The sequence below is a fragment of the Mya arenaria genome, chromosome 7 (assembly GCF_026914265.1).
Source record: "Mya arenaria isolate MELC-2E11 chromosome 7, ASM2691426v1".
In the NCBI taxonomy this organism is placed as follows: Eukaryota; Metazoa; Mollusca; class Bivalvia; order Myida; family Myidae; genus Mya; species Mya arenaria.
This window is the reverse complement of record NC_069128.1, coordinates 14,632,892-14,651,088: the sequence shown is the minus strand read 5'-3', so window position 1 is coordinate 14,651,088 and position 18,197 is coordinate 14,632,892.

The window sequence follows — 18,197 nt, the reverse complement described above, 5'->3', positions numbered from 1 at the left end:
AACTTTTGACACGATATTGTTAGTAAGTGTTTATGTATACCGTTGAATTGTTTACGTGAAAACAACATAAATTCGCTTCATGTTATGTTCAAATCGGATGTAACACTAAATGATATTGAAAATATCTATTTAAAGAGCATAGTCTACAGCCTCCGCTAGAACAATCGCCGACACATTAGCTTAGTTTTAAAGCTATCTAAACGCACTGAAATTTTAGTCTAATGTTGCAAAAATGAATCAGGCGATAATTGAGCATGCAGCATTCTTCTTTTATATTATTAGTATTGATAGTTCCGTTTATACTAATTTAAATGGTAATTTACAATGAAATATAAATGTTTCAATACTAAGCCGTGTGTTATTTTAATATATATATATCTTGATATTTCATAGATATAATTACACCTTGGCGTAGTCACTATGACGTTTTGCACTTGGTGAAATATTAATGCATTGACCTTGAAGTGCTTATCTGTATAGGTACTATACCGTTTCTATGTTTATTCCAATACAAACTTCCCATGGGAAGGTAGAAATCTACAACAAACAAAACTCATATTTAAAAAAGCAAAATAACCTACAGAAAAAAATATAACTACAAAGACAAGTTTACTTAGTTAAAATGCCTAGTTTTCCTAGTCTAAATCTGGACTGGTAGATTAATGCAGTTAATGCCTAGAAACTTTAAATATACCTAACTGATAAAGCAAACACTTACCAATAGTTTAAATGAAAAACAAGAATTTACATGGATGACCCCTGCCTACAAACAAACATGAAAATAAATATTTACAGAAAATGTAGAAAATATCAGCTTAAGAAATTTGATTTATCAAATATTAATGGAATGAATTAAATAGGAACTTACTCTGTGGGTAACCCAAAACTAGTCTTAATTCTAAAGGAAATACAAATTTCTCAGTAACACATTTTCATTGCTAAAATGGCATAATTCTAAGTAAGGGAGATAAACGCGCAACACGAAAAAGTACCCTCACTGGCTTATTTGCCAATTACATGACAACACAGGTACAATTATATGACCTCCGTCAATACACGCAATGAATATCTAAATTAGAATCCTATTGCATAATCATTAGTGTTTGTTCAATTGCATTTTTATTTCTATGATTGTTCTGTGTTAACGATTGAAAACATAATTGATAACACCTCACATCCACTTCTTTGAAAATCAAAGCCTACGGTTTGGGTAATGAAGTTCATGTTGAGTGGTGTCGCTTTTAATTGCATTTTTATTTCTATGATTGTTCTGTGTTAACGATTGAAAACATAATTAATAACACCTCACAGCCACTTCTTTGAAAATCAAAGCCTACGGTTTGGGTAATGAAGTTTATGTACTTGTTGAGTTGTGTCGCTTATTAAGAAACACGATGAGCAGTTATGCTTGTATTTTTATTAACCAATTGGCAGTATAACTAAGAGCGTTTTTGTTGGGTTGGTAATAAACTGGTTTCGGTTTTATATCGGTTTCATGAACTGTGTATTTGTTGTAATAGTTTCAAATTGAACCAAAACCAGTTTCAATAGTTTTTTAACGAAAACCGAAACCGGTTTTTGAAACTGTCGAAACCCCTACCGGAGGCGGTTTCATCGGTTCGTTCCATCCGAAAACTAGTTTACTTCGAAAACAACATGGCGGATAGTAATCAACCTTGTTTGTTGAAACTCAACCTTTTTGATATCAATGCCTTACATTGGGCAAATGAGCTAAATGAAAAGGTTACATTAGTAATTGTGTAGCTCAGTAGCTACAGTAGCTCCGCCATGTTGTTGAAAATGTACACAAAACCATGCATTTGTTACTTACTACAAGAAAACTATAAAAATCGGTTTCGTAACTGCTGAAACAATTGAAACCAAAACTGAAACTGGTTTGGTAGCAACAAAAACGCCCTAAGTTTAGATCCCATGTAGACTAAATTGACAAGAAAGATTTCAAGTTTAGTTTCTGTTCTTAAGATCAGCCGTATATATAAATGAAAATACCAATTTTGCAACCCTTTAACATCAAGAAAGCTCTTTTTGTGATATTTCGTTCCTTAATATATTTACATATTCTTCATGTAATCCTAAACTCGTTTGGGATAACAGCAAAACCAAATATTCCTGGTTACCAGGCATCCAAAGTGTACATCTTTACGAGCAGTATACACATAATACAAAACATCACAGACATTGCGCAGCCAAGAAAACAGTGCACTGTGTTATTGCCAGAATATCCCGAAAACATCTTTTATAAATGAATAAATAAGGTAAATAGGATTGTCTTACTGACAAAAGACACGAGCTCATAGAGTGAATAACACTCCTTTTGTTTTTAATTCGCCCCTTAACTTGCGTTAAGTCAATGTACAAAATAACGAAATAATTGGCAATGGTTTATTACTTCTTCTGTCATTATGACGAATGGAAATATAAAATTGCAAGTTCTCCGGATCAATACTTCAACCAAATGCTTCATTGTTATTTGTAGACGGTTTTTTGGCGGGTGTTTGTCCTGGTCATATGCCTGTCAGGCGAAATGAGAATTCAACGATTTTCGTCTTTCCAGGACCTTGAAGCAATCACTTATATATAAGATAAAGTTAGTTTCGTAGAATGTTTTTTCACAAAATACAGAATCTTTATATTCAAAAATGCATTAAAAACCACAGTAGATAAACAATTTACAATGACGCTGTTAAATGGTACTAAAAATTAAATTTAAGCAGACACTAAAACAGATATACACCGCATACAACACTACACACTCAGTAATAACATTCATCGAAGACATAAACAACCTCACATACATAGCGCATACAAAACAACACAGACATAGCGCATACAAACCAACACAGACATAGCGCATACAAAACAACACAGACATAGCGCATAGAAAACTACACAGACATAGCGCATGCAAAATATCACCGACATGACACATACAAAACAACACAGACATAGTGCATACAAAACTCCACAGACATAAGGCATGCAAAGCTACACAGACATAGCGCATACAAAACCTCACAGACATAGCGCTTACAAAACCTCACAGACATTGCGCAAACAAAACAACACAGACATAGCGCATACAAAACTCCACAGACATAGCGCATACAAAACAACATACACATAGCGCATACAAAACAACACAGACATAGCGCATATAAAACAACACAGACATAGCGCATACAAAACACCACAGACATAGCGCATACAAAACAACACAGACATAGCGCATACAAAACAACATACACATAGCGCATACAAAACAACACAGACATGACCCATACAAAACAACACAGACATAGCGCATGCAAAACTACACAGACATGACACATACAAAACCTCACAGAAATAGCGTTTACAAAACCTCACAGACATAGCGCATACAAAACTCCACAGACATAAGGCATGCAAAACTACACAGACATGACACATACAAAACCTCACAGACATAGCTCTTACAAAACCTCACAGACATAGCGCATACAAAACAACATACACATAGCGCATACAAAACTCCACAGACATAAGGCATGCAAAACTCCACAGACATAAGGCATGCAAAACTACACAGACATAACGCATGCAAAACACCACAGACATAGCGCATACAAAACAACACAGACATAGCGCATACAAAACAACACAAACATAACGCATACAAAACTCCACAGACATAACGCATACAAAACTCCACAGACATAGCGCATACAAAACTACACAGACATAACGCATACAAAACTCCACCGACATAACGCATACAAAACTCCACAGACATAGCGCATACAAAACTCCACAGACATAACGCATTCAAAACAACACAGACATAACGCATACAAAACTACACAGACATAACGCATACAAAACTCCACAGACATAACGCATACAAAACTCCACAAACATAAGGCATGCAAAACTACACAGGCATAGCGCATACAGAACCTCACACATATAGCGCATACAAAACTACACAGTCATAGCGCATACAAAACTACACAGATATAACGCATACAAAACTACACAGATATAACGCATACAAAACTGCACAGATATAAAGCATTCAAAACAACACAGACATAACGCATACAAAACTACACAGACATAACGCATATAAAACCTCACAGACATAACGCATGCAAAACTACACAGACATAACGCATACAAAACTCCACAGACATAACGCATACAAAACTCCACAGACATAAGGCATGCAAAACTACACAGACATAGCGCATACAAAACTCCACAGACATAACGCATACAAAACTCCACAGACATAACGCATACAAAACTACACAGACATAAGGCATGCAAAACTACACAGACATAGCGCATACAAAACCTCACAGATATAGCGCATATAAAACAACACAGACATAGCACATACAAAACTACTCAGACATAACGCATTCAAAACAACACAGACATAACGCATACAAAACTACACAGACATAACGCATACAAAACTACACAGACATAAGGCATGCAAAACTACACAGACATAACGCATACAAAACTACACAGACATAACGCATACAAAACAACACAGACATAGCGCATACAAAACAACACAGACATAGCGCATACAAAACAACACAAACATAAGGCATGCAAAACTACACAGACATAACGCATACAAAACTACACAGACATAACGCATACAAAACTTCACGGACATAACGCATACAAAACTACACAGACATAGCGCATACAAAACAACACAGACATAGCGCATAAAAACATCACTGACATAGCGCATACAAAACAAGACAGTCATAGCACATACAAAATATCACAGATATATTGCATACAAAACACCACAGACGTAACACATACAAAACACCACATACATACTAGTAGCCCAAACAAAACAACGCAGACATAGGGTATAAAATCATTATAGACATATCGCATGCAAAACAACACATGCACCACTTACAAAACATTAAAACATAGTTCACTAATGAACATAACACTTCATCTCAGTTTAAAATATCTACTGTTTTTGGATGACAGCGGTCCATCGTTTATCAACACATGTTCTCGGTATGCTTTTATATTAACCATTAGCAAAATACTTCTGATAAAATAATTATTCGTTGAAGAGCGAGCATATTGCAATCTTTTTCACGATTCTCCTTTTAAAAGCTTTTTCCTTTGATCAAACTTTCTAAAAGAACATATACACTGTTAGTTTGTGTTAAATAAAATGCATTTCCCTATAGATGGATTTCACTAACACCATGGCTGACTGAACAGCTCATGAATTATTTAGTGGGGGCAAGAACGCTCTGCTGCTGATAAGCCCCCAGTAGTAAATTCAATATATTGGTGTTTGTATGGTCAGCTTATACATGTTTTCCGTAAGTAAAAATGGTGAAATGGTTAATAGATTATGTGTTGTTGGGTGTGCAAATAGACAAAACAAAGAAAAGGGAATATCTTTGCACAGATTTCCTAAATGCCCATTGAGTAGACACATTGAATACATATGTAGGCTGTTGCAGACAATACAGAAAAAAATGATTCTGGGGTAATATATGACAATATGTACAACACCAAGGTGACATTTTTACAGGTATATCCCGTGATTTAATTTTGTGGATATATACTCAGTTAGAACCCTATGTACTTTAAGTTGCACTCTTTCTCCCAAATAAGATTTGCCACAATTAAATTAAATGTTTTGATATACCAAAAAAAGATCAATACATATCGAAAACAATGGTTCTCATGAAGGATACCGAGTTGAGTTTGAAAGAAAGGTGCAGAAAACAAGGGATTTCTACCTAATTAGACAAAAATAGATCGCAGTGAGTTTTTTAGCACTCACCAATCATTTAATATGTTTGCGTTTCAGATATTAAATACACGGTTACAATCTTGTCATCAGTTTTGAATGGTTTTCATAAATGCATCATTTAGTAAGAAGTTAAAGGTTTATCAGTCAAAATTTGTGTTTGTTATATGGGCATGTATTGATTTTGAATCAGAGTGTCACTTTGAAAAAAAAAAGACTTTCACTCAAAGACCACCTCATGATTGTCCTAATGAAAATTGGATTTGGTCTTTCAAACAAAGACATATCATATAGCTTAACACTTTCGGGGGCAACAGTTCCTCGAATTTGGAACACATGGGTACCAAGTTTAGCTAAATGTTTGAAACAATTAATTATTTGGCCAGAGAGGGAGGTGGCACGATAAAATATACCTGAGGCATTTGAACCTGGTTACAACAAAGTGATTTCAATAATCTATTATTTTTTTATTTTTTATTGAAAGGCCGCATAATCTTACAAAAGAGCACACACTTGGAACAACTACAAACATAACAATACAATAAAATATTTGATATCTATATCGCCAACGGGAGCAGTAACTTTGATTACTGATGGATGGAGTGGACGTTTGTCGGACAATCAAATAGCTTTGGAATCAGGATATATGTCCATCCTTTTGCCCCGGGTAATGAATAGTTGACAGAAAGGGGGTCCTTATTGCCGAGGAAATGGCAGCCTCCGACACTGTACTTAGGATTCCTTCATTCGCCGGGCAAAAAACAACTTTCTGGCAATGAACCGTCCAGAAAAATTTACTGGACTCGAGTATTCCTGTTGATCAACTTACTTTATTGAATGACAATTTGATGCTTTCAATCATTACATAGAACTAGGTGCTTACATCTAACAAGAAACGCAAAGCAAATATTTGTGTTCCTTATTGTTTATTTTATGTTTATCGATATAAACTGCCAAAATTACGATTTTTTATTTTCACTCTTTTCTGTTTATATACTGTATGAAAAGACAAATACTGAAAATAGTTTAAGTTTGACTTAATTTTCTTTATTATCCCTTTCAGTAGTTTTATTGTTAATCTTTCAAGAAAGTCATTGTCTCTCTGAACATGAACTGCTACACTGTTTGATTTACTCCGTTATACTTGCAGTTATTTTGTAAGGATCAGGTAAAGTTCCTGCTCCAACGGAATATATATTGCTACATTACTGGAGGATAATTACTTTGCATAATCTGATAAATTGACTTGTTTAAATGACTCAAACCATTACGTTCTATCATGTAAACTAGACCATTGAACCATTTGTACTATATAATGTATTAACCTGGAGGGGCTTATCAGCAATATTTTGCCCCCAGCTAGTACACGTTGACCTCGTGTACTAGCTGGGGGCTAAACATTGCTGTTAGTGATATGCAGAATCTATTTTAGGTCATCTGAAATCCATCTATTTGATAGGGAACACTGCTTAAATGATTTAATCGAGTAAAGTGTACATTTAGAGATAGCACAGTTTCAGGAGAAGTAAACTATGTTTACATTGTAATAGATGTCATGCAAATACTGTATGCAGATAAAGATCCGTTGCACATTTATAGAGGCGCAGTTTCAAGACGCAACATTAGACGCGTGCTCCTCGTCCAAAAGCAAAAAGGTTCGGGTTCAAACGTGATTAGGTCTAACTCAATATTTAGGGGTTGCACTGTATCTTATAAGAACTTAGTTCATATAAAACTCATTTATTTATTTACACCCGATATGAGCTCCTGGCGTGAATAACATGAAGTTACGTTTGTTCCTTTGTCTGTCGTAAAAAAGACAACCCTGATAAAATGTCCATAACCAAGTATGCCTTACTTTGCAAGTCTTATTGTTTTTGACAAACGGAGAAACTCTTTCATATTTTGTCTTGATGATAAATACTTTCCATAAAATGTTACACCGCGTTGGTGTTTGTTTTGTGATAATAATAATAATAATAATGCGAAATTAACTGTTAAAGCAGGTAATACATGTAAAGTAAAAGTAATATTTTAAAGTAAGCCTAACATATTTTTCAGGATACCGGTCAATTATTACATTAAGGACTCCGTTCTTCGGAGACTCTCGGCATTGTTTGACACCGTCAGTGTGTAATAATGACATGTGTTCATTTAGGCGGAAATAGATAAGTGTTTCAATGCAATTATTGTTGTCATAGTAATATTTCCTGCCGTGGACCGTGTCTGGCAGAGGAAATGCGGCATTTTGTGACATTTGCTCCTGTTTCGGTCAGTGAATTCATTTAACGCCAATGTCAACTTTTACCAGACCTATTGATTACAGCATATGGAAACCTCAGTTGTCCCCACGATTCAAATGCCAAGTTCCGTGGTCATACCAATCAATCAATCAATCAATCAATCAATCAATCAATCAATCAATCAATCAATCAATCAATCAATCAATCAATCAATCAATCAATCAATCAATCAATCAATCAATCAAATCAATCAATCAATTAAGCAATCAACCAATTAAGCAATCAATTAATTAATCACGCTACTGTCTTTTGTTGAATGGCGTATTTATAAGTCTATTATAAAATTATCAAGCTAGGCTCACTATATTTTCTTCAATAATTATTGAAATATTTGCTTTTTTTCGAAGTGTTTTGACTGTATGATAATCACGAAAAGGTAAGTTTTATTTTTCAAAATCAGGTAAAAGTGAGATATTTAGCTAAACAAAATAAGCTACTTAAGTCTGTGAAACTTGAGAAGTTTCGAGAAATCAGGGCCAGAAACCTGACGCTAAATCTGGAATCAACTTGGTATCGTCTTACTGACAAAACGAGGTCATTTGGTTCCTAGTGGGTACGAGCGACAGCAGAATTTATCATTGAAAGACGACGAAGACCGAAAAGCTCAGTTTACACCACAAGGAATCCATTTCCAAGTTCCCGATATTATCGTACTATCCAGACAAGAGAACTTACGGCGATCTGACCTCTTAATGCCTTTGGAAATTAACTCATAACTCAGTCGTCCATTCAATGCCCTGGTTGATAAAACGTTAATGGACATCATTTTCGTGCTGAGTGTGGTCCATGCAGCGTTAAAACACAAAGGTTAAAGACGTTTTTGAGATTGTTAAAAGTGTTCCAATCATATAGTATCGTCACATACCATGAATTTACTGTTCGTTTACATATTAAAACAGTATATTTGTAAGGCGGCGTTTCCAACAATGGTTCATATATGACATACGACCACAGATAGTTTTACTATATGTTTCATATAGACACTATCCTGGCTTTTTACTTTATACACATCCCAATTGAAAAACAAGGACATGGCATCTCTAGAACAATTCAAGACACAAAATATCACAAGAAAAAAACATGTTGACCATTGACCCGACTGTCAAAATTGAGTTCAAATACATAACCCTTCCGCCAAGGAGTCAATTGGCTACAAACAACTAATTTTCAGACTTCCACAAGCTATGATTTTTCCAATATTTACACTGAAAACTATCAATTTCTGCAATAGAGTGTCAAATTCAGTTAAGTTCTCTGCAAAAAGAACATTTTTTGCTTCTTTTTCATTCAATTTTAATAAAATATTGATACTTGAACACAAGCACTCTTTTTTCTGTATTCACACCAGGATCTTGGTCAACGGGGGGCAGATAACTGTGGCCTTGAGCCTATTTAAGCAACATTTTTACAGAAACAGACTTCAAAACTCCTATAGTTCAGCTTCAGGCTATATGCAACACATACTGAAAGTTTGGCAATGATATATCAAACACTAAATGAATCAGACAAGTATTAGCACCTGTGGTATTTTCATAAAAAGCAGAAACAGCCATTTCCCTCAAATGTTAAGCCGCAAGCCTTTGAAGAGCCATTATTTCCTTATGCATTGGAATAATTTTACCAAGTAAAGTTTTCCTTGTAGCTTTTAATGGTGTCTATAGAACAGCACCACCAAAACGGACTGCCTACTCTTTTAAGATTTTTTTCTAAGCAAAATAAGTTTTTTTTCACTTCATCGGCTTAGTGTTTTATATAAAAAATGACATAGAGCCAAACTGAAATGCCTCAACTTGTCAAAAGTTTGCTTTTCTGGTCCACTTATATACAAAGGTAACAGAACTGTTCAGTTTAACACAAGAAATTTAGTGATCATGTGTTAATAGACAGTCTAAACAACACTATATGCCAAATTGTTGGCTTCCTGGACAAATGGCGCAACAAAGGAAATGGCAAAAACACACACCAAAACTTAAAGATTCATGACAACTGATAGTGTTTTCATGTATGAGGTGGCTACATGATGTAGAAAATGCAGATATAGCATTATTATGCCTATTTAAAAAAAATACATTAATAATCTGTTTTGAAGGCTAGATTTGGCATTAAATTCAGAGTACAGCAATTCACCATTGTCTATAAAATGCTTATTTACACCTGATTTGCTATAAATCTCACTCATTGGAATCATTTACACACAAACAAGTACTACAGAGTTGACAAACATCTTCATTCTTCTGAAATATTGGATTCAGAGCTGCATCTCCTGGATTCAGATTGCAGGAATACCGCCTGGGGAAAAGGCTGCAGCTAACTGGAGCTTATTGGCACATTATGATCTGCAAGCAAGACACAAAAGCAATGTTTTACACAAAAAAAATTATCTGCCACTACTGTTTAAGTTTGAAAAAGGCATGTAAACACTCATTTGAGGATTGCACAACCTTTAATATAGTCATAAATGTGATAAATGTGCAGATAAGTTCATGAATTCAAAGATTTTCAGGACAAATTTAATAACTATATAGGCTTTTGGACATTTTGCAATCACTTTTTAACAACTCAAAGGTAAATCTCATCTTATTGAGTAGTCCCAGATGCATTTTGAAAGCATTCAAACCAGACATGCTTAGAATTTCTTCTTACTTGGAGATGGTATTCCTTTCTTGAAAATCCTTGCCGAGAGCCGGTATGGAAAACCACACGAGACCACAGTTTTACCAGCACTGGTTCTTGTCCTTGAAAATTCCTCTGTGGCTACAGCAACCAGGCTGGCTATTAAAATAAGCAATAAATTAGGGTTTTTAAAACATTTATAATGTAATGAGGTTGTGTTTTTTAATGCATGAAGGGAAAAGGCTCTATTCTTTATGAAAGCTGCTCACTTTTTATTTCTTTTGCCTTGAGAAATGTCAAGTTTTTCAATGAATAAACTGAATAAATGAATGAATTAATGAATATATATGAATGATTGATAGTATGAATTAATGAAAAAATGAAAGGTGGTATTATTTCTTTAAAATTGGGATCTCATTGCGTTGCTGTGATTGTTGAAGTAGATGTTTTCTTGTCCATAAGCTGAAAATCATATTCACACTAAATAAAACATCATTCTGCATCCTATGTGCAGTAAGTTTTGTTTAATTGCTTATAGAATTTGCAATGAATGTAATGTTTGCTTAAAAGAGCAAACAAAATGTGTGAATAGATGCACAATACAGACCAAAGACTGATACAAGTCAGCAGTTTCATTAGAAAATAATATTATTATCAAAGCCACATCAGAAATGATTGACAACATGAAAGAAATTCATTTAGGAATGGAGCAAACAGTCTCAATGGGCTTTTATGACCAAACTTACTCACTTTGTACTTCAGTTTGGATACAATTTTCCATTATATAATCTTGAAGTACTTACAAATTACAGCATGTTGGCAAACACCAAGTACAGCTCGGCCTGGTGGGCAGCTTGGTGGGGGGGGGGAGGGGCTGTCTGGCTGGTTCTTCAACAGTTCCTCCTGGGTCTGCTTCCTATGTTTAAAAATCCCTCCATTTATACTTTGGAATTGAAAGTGAGGCTTTCATTCATTAGTTACCATCATTTGGAACTATTTCCAAACATTAAATTGAAAGTGAAAGAAATTTTTTTTTTTTTAAAATGTCAAAAATATATAAGAAAATTATATATTATTAAATTATATTATGTAATAACAGCATCCGGATTAAGTTTGCAAATCCGGAATTTTTGCAAACTTATTTTTTTTATTTTTCACCCAATGTTTTTTATTTTTGTATTTTTAAAATGTGTTAGGTAATACTAATAAGAGATATTTTTTGTTTCCTGAAATTTAATTTAGAAATATGTTTTTTTGGCATTTAAAGTCAACTTTTCCAATGGGAGTCCCATTGGAAAATGGCCTTCCCATTGGAAAATGGCTTTTTCAAGCTTTTCCAATTGGAAAACTGGCTCTATTAAAATTGTGGGAGAATTTGGAACATAATTTTTAAAATTGAAATTTACTGTTTAATTAAGAATATTTTACACTCACTACATGAAAAATAATATATTCATTAAAAATGAAGAACCGATAGATTCATTTAAGGCATTTGTTTGCGAATCCTTCCCATGAGTGAATCTTTCCAATTGGAGGATTCCCACATTCAAAGTGGGAAAGTATGAACATTGGAAAATTCCAATTGGAATATTTGGTTAATGGGAAAATTCCAATTGGAGAATAAAGTTCAGTTTTAAAATGGGAAATTTCCAATTGGAAGGACAGGTAAGATTTTGTAATGGGAACATGTAGGAAATGGGAATAAAGAAAAATATTGCCATATTTAAAGCAAAAATTAGCAAAATGACACTTCTTACAATGTCCTTACCTGTCAACTGTCGACTTATCCATATTCCTCATCGCTGTTATACTATACAATGGTTAGCATGACGTCTAACCATCGTATTGCTTCATTAACCCTGTATCAGATACTAGTACAATTTTTTATCCGATTGAAAAAAAGACAAACAAAAAAATCCATCTTTCATCAATGTCACAAAAACGCTGTCGTTAAGCTTGATTACAAACATCTTGCCATTTAACCGATTATTTTCAAGGTTAAAGGCAACTAAAATTTGGTCAAGAATTAGCATTAATGAAGTTCTTTGAAGTCGAAGATATAAACTTTTTTACACTTCTATCTTTGTTAAAGACCACATGATTATGTTCATATATTTACACAAATTATAAAGGAGTCGGAGAGGTGATGGAGATCTATTGTATGAAAAGGCTTAATTTATGGTATTTATGGGTAAAAATAGTGAAGGAACGACTCGCCATACTGTCATTATTTCATGTACATTGTGCTATATGAAATTATTCTCGTTCACCAGAGTGATGGTGCCATGCGTTACACATTTGATTTATCACTATCAAACCTCTTGTAAATGAGAATGTGTGAATATGGTGTTGTTAAATCAATGAATGGGTTAGAAAATAAACATTTTGAATTTTGAAAAAAAGAAGCCTGAACTTGAAGAATACTGCCATGACTAATGAGATGCAATGTGCCAGGCCGCAAATGTTTTATCAGTGAACATATTAACAGACAATTAAGATATTACATTCAAACAGGGAAAAAGTAATATGAAAACCTATCGCTGTCGCTAAAGTAATGCACCAGTCAATGGTAAGCATCCCCCCACCCCAGGTCCGGGGGGACAGTCGATGGTTTTGTGTTCGCGCCAAAATAGCGGGGAATTGGCCTTGGACCGACTGTGTAGCTCAAGGAATTTGGTCGAAGCGCTAGCGGTTTAAGCGCCCGGCGTGCGCCACCTCTAAAATAATCGAAGTTTACTGTTTTCATCAATATCGGAGAAACAAAGGTAATAAAATAAGCTCATAATGCACCATTTCCGACTACATACATGAGGGAGTAACCCCAAATTCCCGTAAAACAGTTTATGCCATATACTTTCGGTTCTGAGGGAGGAGCACATGTCAAAAGTTGCGCCCCTAAGTTACTACCCCTCTAACATCAATTCCTGGATCCGCACCTGCGATGTGCCATGTTTCCGCAACCTGGGAGATTTAACAAAAACGCTTCTGTTTCTGGGGCTGTGATTACGAAGTTCGTAATCACTGCTTCTGCTGTAATAAACCAAGATGATACTTGACTTCTACTACTACAAGTTACCTAGATTCACGTGCATTATTTAGCACGTTATTGCTATGTGTTTCACAAGATTTATACCATGTGTACTGCTAATATTTAGCAAACTCAAACATTTATTGTTGAATAAGATTTTAGCTGATAGCTATTTTCTATTTGTCTGAAGATGATGAAAAACATAATCTTATATATTCAACCTCAAGTCAGTTTCCTAGTCTGAATTTTGAGAGGATACAAAAAGTATTCCTGGTGGGTACAACCTTTAAGGTAAAAGACAGACACAAATACATGCTACCATACTTTTGAGAGGCTTTGCAGTGGATTTTAGTCTGAATTCCAGGGAATATTGGTCTAAAGTCCAGCGGATTTTGGTCTTAACAATATCAACATTTATTATTTAAGACTACATACAGAAATTTTAATGCATATTTACTTATATTTATTTAATGATCTAGAATACATACAATAAAAGAATAAATAATATATTATGATATTATAATCAATTGTCAATGCATATGATAAATAAATAATACATAAAACAAGAGGGCCATGATGGCCCTAAATCGCTCACCTGAGTAAAAGAGTTTAACCTTTGTTATTAATATAGCTTGTTTCTCAAAGAATATTGAACAAGAGCTGTCAAAGTATGTGACAAATGCCCCCCAATGTGACATTGATCTATGAACAACTACATAACAAAAGCACCGCGAAACGGAGCATTATACGCCCGAAGAAGATTCGGCTTGAGGTCCTTTTAATGTAGTGATGATTTGTATAAAGTTAATTGAAAATCGCTTTATTAGTTACCAAGTTATGGCCCGGACACGGAATTGCTAACGGACGAGTAACAAAGATGTGGCCCGGACACAGAATTGCTAATGCCCCCCATGGTGATTCTAGTCTTTGAGGTATGGACCTGGAAATTGCGCGCAACACATCCTTTTAATGTAGTGATGATTTGTATAAAGTTATTTGAAAATCGCTTTATTAGTTACCAAGTTATGGCCCGGACACGGAATTGCTAACGGACGAGTTACAAAGATGTGGCCCGGACACAGAATTGCTAACGCCCCCCCCATGGTGATTCTAGTCTTTGAGTTATGGCCTGGACATGGAATTGCTAACGTCCCCCCATGGTGATTCTAGACTTTGAGGTATGGACCTGGAAATTGCATGTGACATCCTTTTAATGTAGTGATGATTTGTATAAAGTTATTTGAAAATCACTTTATTAGTAACAAAGATGTGGCCCAGACACAGAATTGCTAACGCCCCCCATGGTGATTCTAGTCTTTGAGGTATGGACCTGGAAATTGCGCGCGACACATCCTTTTAATGTAGTGATGATTTGTATAAAGCTATTTGAAAATCGCTTTATTAGTTACCAAGTTATGGCCCGGACACGGAATTGCTAACGGACGAGTAACAAAGATGTGGCCCGGAAACAGAATTGCTAACGCCCCCCCCCCATGGTGATTCTAGTCTTTGAGGTATGGACCTGGAAATTGCGCGTGACACATCCTTTTGGACACGGAATTGCTAACAGACGAGTAACAAAGATGTGGCCAGGACACAGAATTGCTAACGCCCCCCATTGGTGATTCTAGTCTTTGATTTATGGCCTAGACATGGAATTGCTAACGTCCCCCCCATTGCTAACGGACGAGTAACAAAGATGTGGCCAGGACACAGAATTGCTAACGCCCCCCATTGGTGATTCTAGTCTTTGAGTTATGGCCTGGACATGGAATTGCTAACGTCCCCCCCATGGTGATTCTAGACTTTGAGGTATGGACCTGGAAATTGCATGTGACATCCTTTTAATGTAGTGATGATTTGTATAAAGTTATTTGAAAATCACTTTATTAGTAACAAAGATGTGGCCCAGACACAGAATTGCTAACGCCCCCCCATGGTGATTCTAGTCTTTGAGGTATGGACCTGGAAATTGCGCGCGACACATCCTTTTAATGTAATGATGCTTTGTATAAAGTTATTTGAAAATGACTTTATTAGTGACCAAGTTGTGGCCCGGACACGGATTTGCTAACGCACCCCCATGGTGATTCTAGTCTTTGAGGTATGGACCTGGAAATTGCGCGCGACACATCCTTTTAATGTAGTGATGATTTGTATAAAGTTATTTGAAAATCGCTTTATTAGTAACCAAGTTATGGCCCGGAAACAGAATTGCTAATGCCCCCCCCATGGTGATTCTAGTCTTTGAGGTATGGACCTGGAAATTGCGCGCGTCACATCCTTTTAATGTAATGATGCTTTGTATAAAGTTATTTGAAAATGACTTTATTAGTGACAAAGTTGTAACGCCCCCCCCATGGTGATTCTAGTCTTTGAGGTATGGACCTGGAAATTGCGCGCGACACATCCTTTTAATGTAGTGATGATTTGTATAAAGTTATTTGAAAATCGCTTTATTAGTAACCAAGTTATGGCCCGGAAACAGAATTGCTAATGCCCCCCCATGGTGATTCTAGTCTTTGAGGTATGGACCTGGAAATTGCGCGCGTCACATCCTTTTAATGTAATGATGCTTTGTATAAAGTTATTTGAAAATGACTTTATTAGTGACAAAGTTGTAACGCCCCCCCATGGTGATTCTAGTCTTTGAGGTATGGACCTGGAAATTGCGCGCGACACATCCTTTTAATGTAATGATGCTTTGTATAAAGTTATTTGAAAATGACTTTATTAGTGACAAAGTTGTAACCCCCCCCCCCCCCCATGGTGATTCTAGTCTTTGAGGTATGGACCTGGAAATTGCGCGCGACACATCCTTTTAAAGTAATGATGCTTTGAATAAAGTTATTTGAAAATGACTTTATTAGTTACAAAGTTGTGGCCCGGACACGGAATTGCTAACGCACCCCCATGGTGATTCTAGTCTTTAAGGTATGGACCTGGAAATTGCGCGCGACACATCCTTTTAATGTAGTGATGATTTGTATAAAGTTATTTGAAAATCGCTTTATTAGTTACCAAGTTATGGCCCGGACACGGAATTGCTAACGGACGGACAGACAGACGGACAGACGATGGAGGCCATAACATAATACGACCCTTCGGGCGTATAAAAAGTTTATCTTGCCTTTATGTGTCAAATACATATTGCAAGTTATATTAAATTGCCTCTGAGCAAAAAAAACAACAATCATACTAAATGACAGCCAACACTCTTTATGTCCTCATATTCAGCATTCCATTGTGAATAAACACTTTGTGTATCTTTCACCTTAGAGGTAGGGACATGGGTCTTGCACACGACACATTGTCTTGGTATGTTGAAAACATATGGCATTTTCATTTTAAAATCTGTCCATATAAGAGAAAGTCACAGCGCGGACACGACAGCCTATAATTTCCTTCAGGTTGCCATGGCAACCAGAGTTCTGCAAGGAATTAATTTTTTTTAACAATTTTGAAAAAGCACCAACCAAGGATCATTCTTGGTTTCATCAAAATTGCCCAAGCGGTTTAGGAGAAGATGATTGTAACCAATTGTTGACACTTTTCCTTTAGGTTGCCATGTCAACCAGAGTTCTAAATGGAATTAATTTCTTTGAACAATTTTGAAAAAGCACCAACCAAGGATCATTCCTATGAAGTTTCATCAAAATTGTCAAAGCGGTTTAGGAGAAGAAGATGATTATAACCAATTGTTGACATTTTCCTTTAGGTTGCCATGGCAACCGGGCCAAACAAAATTATGTGAACAATTTTAAGAGAGGTCCATGCAAGGACACTTCAAACCAAATTTGCTGAAGATCTATCAAGGGGTTCATGCGAAGAAAATGTTATGTTTTTTTACTAATTTTAGCTCTGGTGGCCCTTAAAAGGGGCCAAACAAAATTATTTGAAAAGACCTGACAGAGGCCCATGCTAGGATGCTTCAGACTTGAAGATCCATCAAGCAGTTAATAAGATCAAGTTGTTTAAAGGTTTTTCTATTTTTTGCTCTGGTGACCCCTAAAAGGGGCCAAACAAAACCATTTGAACAAAGTTGAGAAAGGACCATGTAAGGATGCTACATATCAAGTATGGAGTCATTCTGACCTTTACTTTCAGAGGAAAAGATGTTCAGTGACAAGACAATGTAAAAACAAATGACCCTGAGCAAGGCCAATTTGACCCCGGGACAATAATTTGAATACCTTTGGTGTAGGTCCACTAGGTAACACTATATACCAAATATGAAAGCTCTAGGTCTTATATTTTGGAGAAGAGGATTTTTAAAGTTTTATTATATAAGACTATATAAAAACAAATAACTTTCAGGGCGGGGCCAATTTTGACCCTGTGGCAATAATTTGAACAACTTTGATAGAGGTCCACAAGATGATGTTGTATACCAAATATCTATTCTCCTGGCCTTACGGTTCTGGAGAAGAATATTTTT